General features: G+C 41.9%; 1 protein-coding gene across 1 annotated transcript in view; it reads right to left on the bottom strand.

The window, feature by feature from the left end:
• LOC116632261 overlaps nt 1-10,160 on the bottom strand; it is a 598,396-nt gene extending 588,236 nt beyond the window's left edge. Inside the window, exon 1 of the transcript XR_004299388.1 lies at nt 10,026-10,160. The gene's annotated coding sequence lies outside the window, so the exon portion shown is untranslated. The remainder of the gene's footprint in view (nt 1-10,025) is intronic.
• Nucleotides 10,161-14,206: the final 4,046 nt, after the last annotated feature.

Below are 14,206 nucleotides of genomic sequence, written 5' to 3'. Positions count from 1 at the left end.
AGATGGAATTCCAGCTACTGTTCCAGTTCCTTTGGAACTGTAAGTCCCCACCCTAACACACACACACACACACACACACACACACACATATCATATACAACATTACTGTGGGTTTCCAAAATTCAGCCCAGGCCAACATAGCCATAAAAATTCAACTGCAATATACCTTGACACTGACAACCAGCAAGAGTTATTTCCACAGTGAAAAATAATAATAATAAAGTACACCAAGAAGCCATTAATAATAATACTTAGAAAAAAAATAATAATAATACTTAGAATTAGGTCAATGGAAACTTAAAATACAACATAAAAATATTAACAGTGGCAGATCTTTTAATAATGTATATTTTACCTTTTGTAATTTTTTTCTGTATTTTCTAATATTTTTCCAATTTGCATGCACTAGTTTTATAATCTGGAAACAAAACCTCAAACTGACACAGGACATATTATGTAATACAAAATAACTCCTTGAAAGAATGACTTATCATATTCAACTCTGTATCACTAGTTCCTAGCAAAATACACATATTAGACATTCAAGAGACACATATGTGGCAGGTAACTTGAGAACATTCTCAGTTAAACAGGTAACATTAGAGAAGGTATTTAAACACTAAAAAATTTTAACAAAGTCATTCTCATCTTCATTTGTAATATCCATTATTAGCATGCAGAACCATTTGGCTTTATTACAATCTAAAGTTATGTTTCACAGCTGTGTTTTTGTAGCTGTGAAAATTTAGTCCTCCGATTACATCTTAGCTGTTTACATTCTAGCTGTGAAATAGGATTTTGTTTTTAGCTAGCTAGCAAAAGAACTTTTGTTACATCAGTTTCAAAAATTGTCAAATCAGAAATAACAGCTTTCAATATATCAAAATATACCTTGCTTTTTCTCATGCGATAATATCTGCCATATAATAATTAGTGAAGCTGAACAGTTAAATTACTTTATCATTTTTTCCATGGAAATTTCTGTTATGTTCTAAATAAAGAAAATATCCAATCTAAGGAAAATGGCACAGGGTCATTGCTGTATCTTCATTCATAAAGTACACAGAAAATTCTCTGTTCTGATGCAAAGTTCATGTATATGAACACAAATATTTTGCTAAGGAACAAAACAACTCCTGTGTAGTTTAACATGGGTACCAAAATCAATGTGCAAACCAAGATTTAACTTGCTTAAGAGAGCTATTCAGAGAGTCTAGGACAGTGATACTCAAAGAGAAGTCCCTGGACCATCACCCGGGAGCTGTTTAGAAATGCTGAATCTTGGGCCCACACCAGAGCTCTTGAATCAGAGTCTGCATTTTAACAACCTTAGAGGATTCGTGCTCACACTGAATTTGAGAAGCACCAGTCCACTGCTATTTTCAGCAAGAATTTTGGACATAATATGCAAGCTGTACCTTCATAGTCAGTAATGAGACTAGTTGGTCACAAATATACCAGAATATTTGTATTCAGATTTGTGCCATTCTTGGTGTAGTCACATTTGGAAGCTATATACTTATTTCCCTGACACTCCATCCGTGACACTGTATTTGGAAAGTCCCTTTTGGACTTGTTAAGACTCACAAAATCAGTGGCATTACCTTATAGTTTCACCTCCTTTTAATACCAAAAGCAGCTTTTCACACTGATTTTATTCACAAAACTAAGCCAAATAACACTGGGCTCTTTCCAAAATCAAATCCATTTTCAAACATAAATATTTATTCTCTTTGGGAGTAATAAAAAAAAGTGGGCTACAGGCTCTGAAAACCTGAGGATGGAATCAAGAAACTGTTTAGGTGACGGTGGCAAATTACAATGATGTACAGCAAGTGACTCCTTTAAAAAGGGCAACTCTCACTTACATGTGCCATTAAGTTTGGGCATTTTTGTTGTTTCAACTGGGGACCCCACTAAAGATTTAACTACTTAAAAGAACGATCTGCTCAAGATCTTGTTGAAGCCCCTTTAGCAAGAAGATACCATAAGGTCTTCCAATCTGTCCTCGGAAGAAGGAATTCTTAAAAAGGAAGGGAAATGTTTCCAGATTGTGGAAGTAAATAGACATTTGTGTCTCCGTGGTCTGGACCCTTCCATTAACAAACACGCTCTATCGTCAGAAATAGGAGAGGAATTGATCCTCTGTTTGGGGCAAGGGAAGGGGAAGACTGCTGATCCCTGTGGGTGAATCCCCAGGGGTTGAGTGTGGACACTGGATACCATCTAGCATGGTATTTTACTAGCAGGTCCTTGGATGGTGTGCAAACCCAAAGGATGGGCACTAAGATGCATGTCCTGTGGAAATGCTCTCATTCAGAGGAGCATCCTGGCCTGGAGATCCGTGCAGCACCATGTGGGAAAACAAAGCAATGCCACAATGGCCCCAGACAATGAGTTCTCCTGGGGCCAGAGTAGCCATGGGACTTTTCTTTGGGGCCTCTGTAAACCCACAGAACTCTTAAATATTTCTGAATAGGGGAAGGGGTACTCTAAGGGTATAATATTAATGTTTATGTTTATCATGAAGATAAGATTCAAGCCAGTTCTGACTCAACTCAGAAATAGAAAACAAAAAAGACAGTGCCTGCAGCCCAAGTCTTGTAGAGCAGATCACACCTCGTCGTTATTTTCTGGCCAGACCTACTAACAGTGTTAAATAAAGACTCTCACTGGCAACAGTTGTCGAGATGGTCAATTTTGTGACTAGCCACTTCAGAAGTCAGTAATGTGGGAGAATAAAGTGAAGTTGCATGATTGTGATCTGTGGTGTGGGATACAATAGGCCAGGTGAGGGAGATGTAGCTCAGAGAATAGGGATTATACGATATCCATTCAGTCTTTTAACTGTGTTCAAGGAGCTTCTTCTCCTTTTTTTTTTTTTTTGGAGCATCTTCTATAGTATGGATCCTGCGCTAGGCAGAAAGTGTGCAAATCAAATAACTGGATTTTCAAGAGTTCATATTATTGAAGAGAAAGTGATATATGATCATGTAATCTGGGGTAATACAGGGTATCAATGGAGGAAGCAAAACAAAGTGGTTAAGTTTATAGGTTGGGGGTCAGACAGATCTGTCTGAAAATGAACTACCCACGTTACTACCCAAGTTGGACAAGTTACCTAAAGAGAAACTTTTGCCCCTCCCTTAACTTCCTAGAAGAATTTAAATTGGGGGTCTTTCTCAGAATGAGAGCTTCTACCAGAGATAAATTTTATCTGAGTGACCCATCTGTATGGCAAGGCAAACATCTAATTACCAATCATCTGCTTCTCTTATTGCCCTGTGAACTGCTCTCCTCCCCTTTGAATGTATGTGGGCTCCCTGTATGTATGAAATTAAATTTGATTTTCTCCCGGTAATCTGTCTCAGGTCAATCTAATTCTTAGACCAGCCAAAAAAACCTCTGAAGGGTAAAGAAAAATTTTCCCTTCCCAACAGTCACAAGAGAATTAAAGTACATGGTCCATCCAGGGATTAAAAAGGGTTTAAATACAATCATAATAAGAGGTCTGGGAAAGGAAGCAGAAATGATGATGAAAATGTAAAATAAGGCTATGATGTGGCTGGCCACATAACCTCTTAGCAATGAGGAACCAGCAAATGTTTTAATACAAGGAGCAGAATCAGATATATATTTTAGAAAGATAAGTGTGGTACTTTGAAGAGACTAGAGGAGGAAAAGTCAGTAGTGTAGGGCATCTAGGATAGAAAATATCTGATGAAAATCAAATAAAATAGGGGTGCCTGAGTACCTCAGTTGGTTGAGTGGCTGACTCTTGGTTTCAGCTCAGGTCTTGATCTCATGGGTCGTGAGATCCAGCTCCACACTCAGTGGGTAGTCTCCTTGAGATTCTCTCCCTCTGCCCTTCCCTCTACTTGCATTCTCTCTCTCTCTCTCTCTCAAAATAAATACATAAAATCTTAAAAAATAAAATCAAATAAATATACCAGGAAACCCTTGGGAATTGTTGGTGTGGGAGATGGAGAGATGGGCAACAATGTATATGACTGTTTTTCTCCTTCTTTTACACACACACACACCCACAAACATGTGTATTTATGTGTTGGTCATATAACCTCTGTGCCTCATTCTCCCCATTCATAAAAAGGAGGTAATAATAGAATGTCGTAAGGATCAAATGGGTTGATACATAAAAAGTGCCTGGCACACAGTAAGGATTATATAAACACAGTTATCACATTCTTTCCTATCATATCAACACTTTCCCTTTTTTCCCTGGTTTAATCACTGCCCCCTTCCCACTGTCAACCACTTTTATGTCACCAAAGATCCAGCTGCAAATTTTCAGGCCTAAAATGTTCGAGGAGTTCCACTACTTCGATTCAAATCAATACATTTTAAGCTGCTCCCTCTTATCTCAGAAGAATTTCCAGACATGGTAGGGGAGAGTCCACGTATAAAAGGAAATCATCCTCTTTTTTTCTGTACTAAGGAAGCTCACATTCCGTTAGAGGGAATATGCGAAGTACATAAGGTAGTAAAACATGGGACACAATAAAGCAAAGACAATGAGACAAGTTACAACCAAATGCACAATGGAAAAGCACTTTGCTGGGTATCAGAAGACCCATGTTCAGGGGTGCCTGGATGGCTCAGTCGATTAAGCGTCTGCCTTTGGCTCAGGTCATGATCCCAGGGTCCTGGGATAGAGCCCTGCATCAGGCTCCCTGCTCAGCGGTGAGTCCGCTTCTCCCTCTGTGCCCCGCCCCCCCCCACACACACTGCTTATGCTTGTGCTCTCTGTCTCTCTCTCTCTGAAATAAATAAAATATTTTTTAAAAATTAAAAAAAAAGAAGACCCATGTTCTAAGTTAATGATTCAACATTTAGTGGCCAAATTTCGTGGGCAAATTGCTGAACTCTGGGTAGAGTGTGCTGGTTAATCACTGGGGTCTGGAACCAGACTGGTGGATTCTCATGGGACTCCACTATTTACTCACTCTGTAGCTTGGGACAGGTTACTTTATCCCTCTGTACCTCTGCACTTCAGTCTATAAAAGGAAGATGAGAATAATAATACGTGCTTCCTACAGCTGCTATCACATGAATTAAAACATGAAAAGTTCTTAGAACACTGCCTGGCATAAAGAAAGCACTCCATAAAAAAGTGAGCTATTTTCAATATTTCTGAACCTCCATATCCTTTACCATAAAATAAGGATAACTGTTATCAGTCCATCCTAGAAGGTTATTTTGAGATAATTTACATGAAATGAGATAATTTATGTGAAAGTGTTTTGTCAATTGCTGACTATATAATATACAAAAGCATAATGTTATTTATAACATGAACAAGTAATACCATCAGATAATAAATTATTTCTTCTCAGAGTGTCCTTTGGCCATCTTGTACATGGGAATGCCATTTGAAGCCCTTCCTAAATGCATCAGAACTAGAATGAAGCCTTTAGATCCATCTTGCTAGAATTCTCATCAGTGAGAATTTGGGACAATGTGGAAAATAACAAAAAGTGTTGTCACATGTTTGTTTTTGTCACGCTTTTAAATAATCGTTTGAGTGGGTTGTTTTTAACCAATGAACCTGTAGGCACTAATGACCATATTTTTGAAATGATAATAGAGTAAATATAAGAAATTCAATCTTTTTTAAATGTTATCCACTTGGGATGTCTGTTGACATTTTGCAAAGCAAACCATAAATGTACTTAAAATGATGAGTAAAACATCAAAATTAAAAATCAGCCTATCTTTTCTCTGAGTACCTTTTTCAAATGGCACAGAGAACTTTACACAAGCTCCAGGCACCTCTATATTTAATTCCTAGGGGCAACGGTATTCTTCACTGCATTAAACATCCTGGTCAGGTACTGCTGAGTCAACCCCATTCTGGGACTTTCCTTGATTGTGAATGCAGCATACAAGCCTTGAGATGTCATTATTCCAACATTATGATAAGGCACTCACTTATGCCGCAAAGGGGAGCAGATTTTGCCACCCCAAAATATGTCTCTGTCATAAGGATTATTTTGAGCTAAAGGCAAGCAAAACCCAGCAGACTCAGGAAAAGCTCTTTACCTCCTCCTCAACTGCCTAAGTTTACATTGGAAAGGCGCTATTATCAGAGATATCTTTTTACCCAAGAAAGTTATCTGCAGGGCCCTGGGTGGCTCAGTCAGTTAAGCCTCTGCTTTAGGCTTAGGTCATGATCCCATGATCCTGGGATTGAGTTCCGCATGGGGCACCCTGCTCAGTGTGGAGTCTGCTTCTCCCTCTCCCTTTGCCCCTCCCTCCTGCTCGTTCTCTCTCCTGCTCTTTCTCAAATAAATAAATAAAGTCTTTTTTTTTTAAGTTACCTGCATAACAGAGTAACCTTTGTTTTCCAAACATCTTCTCTGCCTTCCAGTAAATGGCCTTGCTCCGTCCCTCAGATCTCTATTCCTTTCCTTAGCTCAGGATGTTATATAAGCCTCAATTACCTGGCTGCCTTTGGGTCTCATATTTTTATGGGGCTCCCCTAAGTATGAACTTTGTTTGTTTTTTTCCTGTTAATCTGTCTTATATCAATTTAATTATTAGACCGGCCAAAGAACCTAGAAGGGAAGCAGGGCTCATAAAGTGCTTCTTGCTGGGGGATCTTAAAACAAAAAATAGCAACACGTTTGCTCCTTTGCCCTTTTGTAAGTGAGAAAATTGTAGTACACATAAGGTAGAGTTGTTCTCAAGGTCTCAAAAGCCTTAACAAAGCTCAAATGTGGCCTCTCTAGTCCTTGATGTGTAATCTCTAAAACCTTTACTTCTATGTATCCAAAGTAAATTCCGAAGGGCTATTAGTAAACTGGTCCCTTAGTTGACTAGTTAAGTGAAATTTTTATTTCTAGAGTCATTTACCAAAGGGTGATGCTAATCATTAGAAGTAAGACTAAGGATGACATGCAAAGTCTCAGTGTAGCAACTGGATACAATTTAAATTGAAATACCAGCCTATTTTAGCAATGGAACAAGGATGAGAAACAGCACTCCTTTAATCACAACATTGTCATCATTCTTTACAGCTGGGACTGTTCTCGTCTCTACTCTAAACCACACCCAGAACGTAGTCAACCTAAAATGTTTGCTTCTCTCCTTCCCATCTTGCACGTTAATATGGGCCAGCTGCCTTTGACAAACACAGCTTTCGAATAACCACGAGAGGGCTACAGGTTTGTAAAATAAGCAAATAAATAAGGCTCCAAGTAGTAGATAACTCACAAACATTTGATATTTGACTTTGGAACTCTGAGGCATATACATTAAGAAATGCTTATATCCCCACAGGCTTACTCTGTTTCTGAATCAGTACCTACTCTGTAGAGCCCAGGTGTCAGCTTTTCAGGGTCCCCCTGAGAAACAAAGAGGAGACCAAACAAGAAGAAACCAAACCCTTAAGGACTGACAGTATAGACCAGGATCTGGAATTACACAGAATCTTTATACGTGTCTGGAACCCCTAGACTGGTGATATAAATCATCATCCTGTATCAGATGCGTGGAAACTCAGCCGGCCATTAAAGCTCAATCTGGACCTCAAAGGGCAAAGGTCCATCTTTCAATAAGGATTTCAGGGAATATTTAGAAACAAGCCATAGTTCCGAACTTGGAAATACACCGATGCTCAGAGTTAGAATGGAGGTCATCAGCCATACAGGCAAATTCACACATGCTGGCCATCAGCGTTTCTAGTTAGTACATTCTATTGCACTCACTACAACTAAATTAGTTGTAGGGCAATTCCAAATGACTGTGAACATGTGTGTTTTTCTATACATTTGACTGAGTATGTTGTACCTAGCTCAACAGCACACAGTACTTAAAATCAGATTACAGATTTCACCTCTGGGAGAAGTAAGTGAACACTTTTATCAATATAATACAATGACCAATCACAGAAGATCCACAATATACATACAACACCCTGGACAACAATGAGTCCACTCTCTGGAATCAAGAAACTGTACACCAAGGGTGCCTGGCTGCCTCAGTGAGTGGAGCATGCAACTCTCGATCTCAGGGTCATGGGTTCAAGCCCCACTTTGGGCATAGAGCTTACTTAAAAAAGAAAAAGAAACTGTACACCAGAAACTCAAATGGCCTTCAACTGGTAAAAAGGAAAAACTATCTGTGGTATGTCCATGCCATGAAATACTGCTCAGCAGTAGAAAGGAACAAATTATATGGGAACAAACTACATCTAACAACATAGATGAAGATCAAATTCATTAGACTAAATGAAAGAAATTAGACGCAAAGAAAAAGCTATATACTGTATGATTTCATTTACATGACATTCTGACAAAGGCAAAACTATAGGGATAGAGTGCTTTTCAGGGTTTAAGGTTACAGGGGAGTTGACTATTAGTTACAAAGGATAGCACAAAGGCATTGGGGAGGGAGTGATGGAACTGTTTTGTTTCCTGCTGGTGGTGGTTACATGACTCCTTGCACTTGCAAAACTCATAGAATACTATACCCCCAAAAGTGAATTTTCCTGTATGGATATTAAAAATTAGATAACAAGCGTAAAAGCTTCAGTATTTCTTAGGTCAGAGAGAACTCAAACTCTTGCTGATCACTTCAAGAACTTTGCTTCAATGTCACCTCTTCAATAAAGCCTTCCCATACTTCTCTATGTTCTCTTAACGTTCTAATTCTCTCTTCTTCCCCCCCATCCCAACTTTCTTCTTTAAGGAAATAAACATTATTCATATAGCTCAAGCCCATATGTTAAAGGATCCCTCTCTCCCCAGGGATAACCTCCATCTGAGACGTTTGTATAGTTCTACTACATAATTATGTACCAACAACTTTTATATTTGGAAAGGTTTACAAAATCTCTTCACATTAATAGTTATTAATACTAATATTACTATTATTTTGCAATTCGCTTTTTTCATCCACCACTGCTTTGAAGATGATCTATTCATTTTTAACTGCTGCAGAGTATTTCACTGTAGGAATATGCCCATATACTCATTCACTGTATTCTTGACAGATATTTAAGCCATTTCCATGCTCCAGGTTACATATTTATCTGTTCTGTCTCCTCTTTCTGCAAGACAATGAGCAACTCCAGGGCAAAAACCATCCTAAATCCCTGTTCCTCTCCCTAATTTCCATCACACCAGAGAATCAAGGCACATACAATGTGTGTAATAAGCACTCCATAAAAATGTGTTGAATGAATAAATGATGACAAAATATTTCAAATCTTGCGCTCTCTACTCACTTTTCCATAGTGTAAGATTTGAGGGGCAACTGATTCAATTCTCACTATCAAGTCCTTTAAATATTCCTATGTCCAAACAGACATCTATGAAACAAATCACAATTTTCCTACTTTCTCACTAGAGGATCTCAAAGCACTATACAAACCGCGATTTTCTCCACTGACATTTGTCCCCTCAATGTGCCTCAAGGTCAGTTCGGAGCAGTATTCAAAGCTTGAATACCCTTTACCGGTAGCTGGAAAAGGCCGGAAACCAGAGTCTGGATATAAGTAACAATAACAATCTACTATTCCCAGGTCTTTTTTTCCTCCAGGATTTGGTTTTTCTTTCATGGGTCCGCGTTTGTGCTCTAAGTCTGCTCACCTGTGTAGTTTAAGCCTCCGACATTAAACTGCGCGCCTTTAGCAGGTCTTAAGCCACCCAGTGCCCTTTCCCCCCACGACTCCACTCTCTCTCATACTACTAAGTAGATCTAATGCTGTTTGATCTCATCTCCAATTCTTTGCCGTTTAAGAAGCTGTGTAGCCTTGACGTACAAGACAAATACACGCTGTAGCTCTGGGCTTTCAAAATCATCTATCATCATCTTGCCTTTGGACGTGACCAGTACATTATGTGTTTCAGAGAAATTAATCTGGTGTTTAGGAGGAGAAAGGCATTTCAAAATCATTCGGCGTGCAGAACCTTCCTGCAGACCTGCTGAGGCATTTTCGACGCCTTTCGCCCCTGCTCAGCAAGCCTCAAACTTGACCTTCGAGAGGATTTCAAGGATAGTACCTTCCTCCCTTTCCCTCTCCTGTTCCAAGAGCGCGCGCAGGCCTCCTTCTGAGAAACAGCTGCCCCGGACCAGAGCTCGGAGGACTGCACGTCTAGGCGCGCGGACGCGGCGGGGAAACCGCAGGAGGCGCAGGCGCAAGGCGGGGGTCGGTGGGTGGGGGTTTGAGGCGGGGGAAGAAGGGGCGGGGGGTGCAGGACAAGCGGGAGGGAGGAGGAAGATCATCTGCATATGCATGAGGCACCCAGCACTGCCCTCTTCCCCGGCAGCTGCTCGGGCGGGAGAGGAGGAGGGAGGGGACGTGGAGCGGAGGAAAGAGATACCAGCGAGGCGGCAAGAGCAACCGCTAAGGCGAACGCAGGTTTGGAGAACGGAAGAGGTGATTTGCATGGCGCCTGGTGATTGGATGATGGCCGGAGGCTGGGCCTGAGAGGCGGCTGCTGAATGGTTTAACGGAGGAAATTACAGGATTCATTTGGCTAAAGAAAGCCCAAGAGGGCCCGGTCTGCGTAATATGAAGCTTGGCCGCGAGGGGGCGCGATGTCCCATCTTTGTTCCTGTTATAAGGCTCCTTTTCTCTCTTCCCCACCCCCTCCGTCCCTGCCCCCACCCCCCACACACAGACACACGCAGAAAGTGCAGAGAAACCCTGTGATCCAGTCAACTGGCTCTGCCCCGTCTATTAAGAAAGATGAACACTCCTTTCTCTTCCATCTCCTTCATGGGAGACCACTTTTCATTTCAGATTATCACATCAATAAATATTCTTCCAGGAATAAAAAAGGCACTTTGCCAAAAGATAAGAGAATATATATGAAATGTGTGGATTATAGAGAAAGACAATACATGTAGGCAGGGGAATAGGCACACATATGTAAATACGCACATAATCACCCTGAGAACACAAAATACGGTGGGGGTGGGGGCACAGCCAGACAGGACACCCGGAGAGAACACGCATCACTCACAAGGTGCTCACGGGCTGTACACGCTCGCCCACACGCTGAGGCACACACCCACTGACCAGCACACCACCACCACCACCACTACACACACACATACATACATGCACACCCCTCAAAAAAGGCATCCAAGTAAATTCACACGCAGTGGAAAGACTGCCGAGAAAATATGGGAGAAGAATTTAAATGGTTCATTCCCCCCTCCAAAAAATACTCAAGCAGAATGATTCTATTTGCATAATACTAATATACGCAGGACGGCGACAGGAGCGAAAAAAATGGCTCCATTTGAGGCACACACCAGATAATGCGTGTATACACACACACAGACACGCACACGCACGCGCTACTGTGGGCGGGACACACCCACAGCCTGTGTCCTCCGCCCACGGGCACAAGCAGAGGACAGATGCCATCAGCTGCCATCAGTACAGTTTTCCAGAAAACACTAACGTGAGAAAAACGTAAAGAAACCCACCCTGCTAAGCCACAGAAGAACCGTTAGTGAACCCAGGTTTTCTAAACACACACACACACACACACACACACACACACACACACATGCTTGTCAGACAGGAGAGTTAGGTTCAGAGAAATAATGGATGCACAATAGATAACTGAGAGCTAGAGTATGTCATCAGCTTAAACAATACTTTGAAATTACTTCAGCCTGAAGATGGCTTTCTGGGATGCTCCTGAAAAATCATACCTAAGAAAAATAAAACATTTTCATTTATTCTCCTTTTTATTCTCCCCCCCCCCTTTCCTTCGTATTTTTTAAGACAGGGAAGAGGGAGAATTCCCCTTCCCCAGAGAAGGGTAGCCCTGTTTTTGTTTTGCAAGCTCAAGAGATTTCCAGTTGATTTCCCTGGGAGGAAGGTGCTAGGGAGAGGTCTTTCCCGCAGCCTCCCAGCCAGACGGCACCACAAAAGGCATTATTACACATTCCAAATAACAAGGGCTGTCTATATATTTACAAATCTGTTCAAATATTTAACCTCTTAACTTGCTAAATATCCCCCTCTCCTCCCTTTCTTTCCCTCTTGCGCTCTCCCCTCTCTCCCCTTCTGCCCTCTCTCCTCCTTTTCCTTTCTCCTTCTAAAAGGGGCGGGAGCGAGAAGTGCCCTTCTGGGGTCCAAAATGTGACCAGGGGCGCTGGGCTTTACCTGACCCTATTTGAATGCCAATTTCGTTTCAGGCAATTGCTTCTTTGCCAGCCAAAAATTGGTTTTGAATCACCAGGGCTACCTTTTTTAAAGAAGCTTTGATGTTGCCTCTGTTTTTAAACTGCCCCCGAAAGGCATCTTCCTAAATGGGAGGGATTTTCCTGACACTTTGGAGTTGCAGGTGCCCCTAATCCACGATGTTTTCCTCAGAGTTGCACCTTTGGCCCGTCAAGGGACGAACAAGAGGGGCAGCTGCATAAGTGAGGACCTTCTAAAGACAGCCAGGGAGTTTCGGCAGCGTTTTGGCAACCCAACCAAGGCCAGAGGTGAGGCACATGCCTATTGCAGTAACCAATTTGTAATGCCACCGTTGAAAATTTCTTACTGCACAAATCTTTCTTCATTGGGCTAATAAACTCATTCTGAGGGCCAATGTAAAATGTGAAGATATTTAGCAGTGGGCCTTTAAGGCAGCAAAAGCGCTACATTCATCCAAAATTGAGGTGTACTCACTTTGATGCCTAAAGGGAAAAGAAAAGTTGTGGATGGGTTTTGCGGGAAAGGAGCAGGTGAACCTCTAAGGGCATTGAGGCTGCCCACTCCCTAACTCTCCGGGCAGGTGACCTGGGTGGGCTTCACTCCGAAGGACCCACAAGCACCCTTCCCCTGGGGTGTTCCAGCCTCTCCCAGGACTTTGCTGTGACACAACTTAAGGTGCCCTGAAGGAGCTTCCCGCACCATTCTGGGGTTTTCTTTTTCGGAAAGAATTGCAAGGCAAATCCGCAGCCTCTAAAGTTGACACAGAAAAGGACACTTCCTCTCGTCACGTTTCCTCTGGCCTCAAATAATAACTTTAGTTATGTATTTATTTGTTGCGGGGTAATGCAAACAGTGAAACTGCAGTTCGGCCAGATAATGAGATGTGTGTCTCCAAGTCATATTTGTTCAGTTGACCATAATATTTCAACTCCCACCATCTTCAGATGTTTGTTCTTCTCTGAGGCGGACTGCCCACCAGTGGCCAGAGAGCGCTTTAGAAAATCCAGCCCTCACCTCGGACCCTAGCCTTCCACACACTCAATTTGGGGATACACTCTCAGCGTCCAGGAACTCCTCTCCTCCGGGCATGTGGCCGGCGCTGACTCTCCCGAGGTGCTGGAACGCGCCTGTCCGCGTGATAATGGCCTTTGTCCGCAGCTGTTGGGGCTGGCGTGCCGCGCCAGGAGCGCTAAGAGCCACCCAAACCTTGGGCAAGGGCGGTGGGGGGCCGGGGCAGTAGGGAAGAGGGAGTAGCTAACATATATGTTTAAAGAGGTTTCCTAAGAACTTTTATAGATGTCAAATAAGAGAAGGAAGGAAGACTGAGTTTTTAAAAAAAAGTATATTTACTCTTTCTGCCACACCAGACCTGGAGGAAAACGTTGGCACTGGATTGTTATGCGATGTATTCTGTAAAATGCCATTTATTTGCATGACTGTGTGACGGTCAGGACATTTCTCTTCTATTGCACAAACCCCTTAGGAAAACTGCGGGCAGTTTAAGAGTTTTCTAGTTCTTCCTGATCGGAAAAGATATTCATCCAGAGACATTATCTAAATTTGCGAAAGAATGAAGGCTGCTTGTCATGCGTCCTTCGTCTCGAGTAATATGTGCCACCCAATTAGAAGCAATTTAAGCAATCAAGGCCGGTATGAGAGAAGGGGGTGTTAAAAATAGGTTTTCTATAGCCTCAGAACTCTAATTCGGAAGAAAATCTAAAATTACATATGTATCGTTTCTTTATATAAAATAAATATATAATCCAAGTGTCTCCTGTTTGCTCTTCTTTTTTCCTCCATGGTCCCTCCCCCATCGCCTGCCTTCCTTTTGGGAATTTGTAACAGAAGTGAAATGTAAAGCTCCGATAAAGCAAAGAGATTAGGGTCCCTAAAAAGTCTCTGAGACCAACGCGAGGATTTGGGTGGGGCTTGGCCCAGCTTTTCCCGGGCTTCTCGTCATGTATCAAGCGCCCTTGGCAGTGGTCGCTATCTGAGTTCCGTCCGTGGTGGGCGGAA

Source organism: Phoca vitulina, unplaced genomic scaffold, assembly GCF_004348235.1.
Source record: "Phoca vitulina isolate PV1807 unplaced genomic scaffold, GSC_HSeal_1.0 scaffold6, whole genome shotgun sequence".
NCBI lineage: Eukaryota > Metazoa > Chordata > Mammalia > Carnivora > Phocidae > Phoca > Phoca vitulina.
This window is presented reverse-complemented; position numbering and strand designations above follow the sequence as displayed.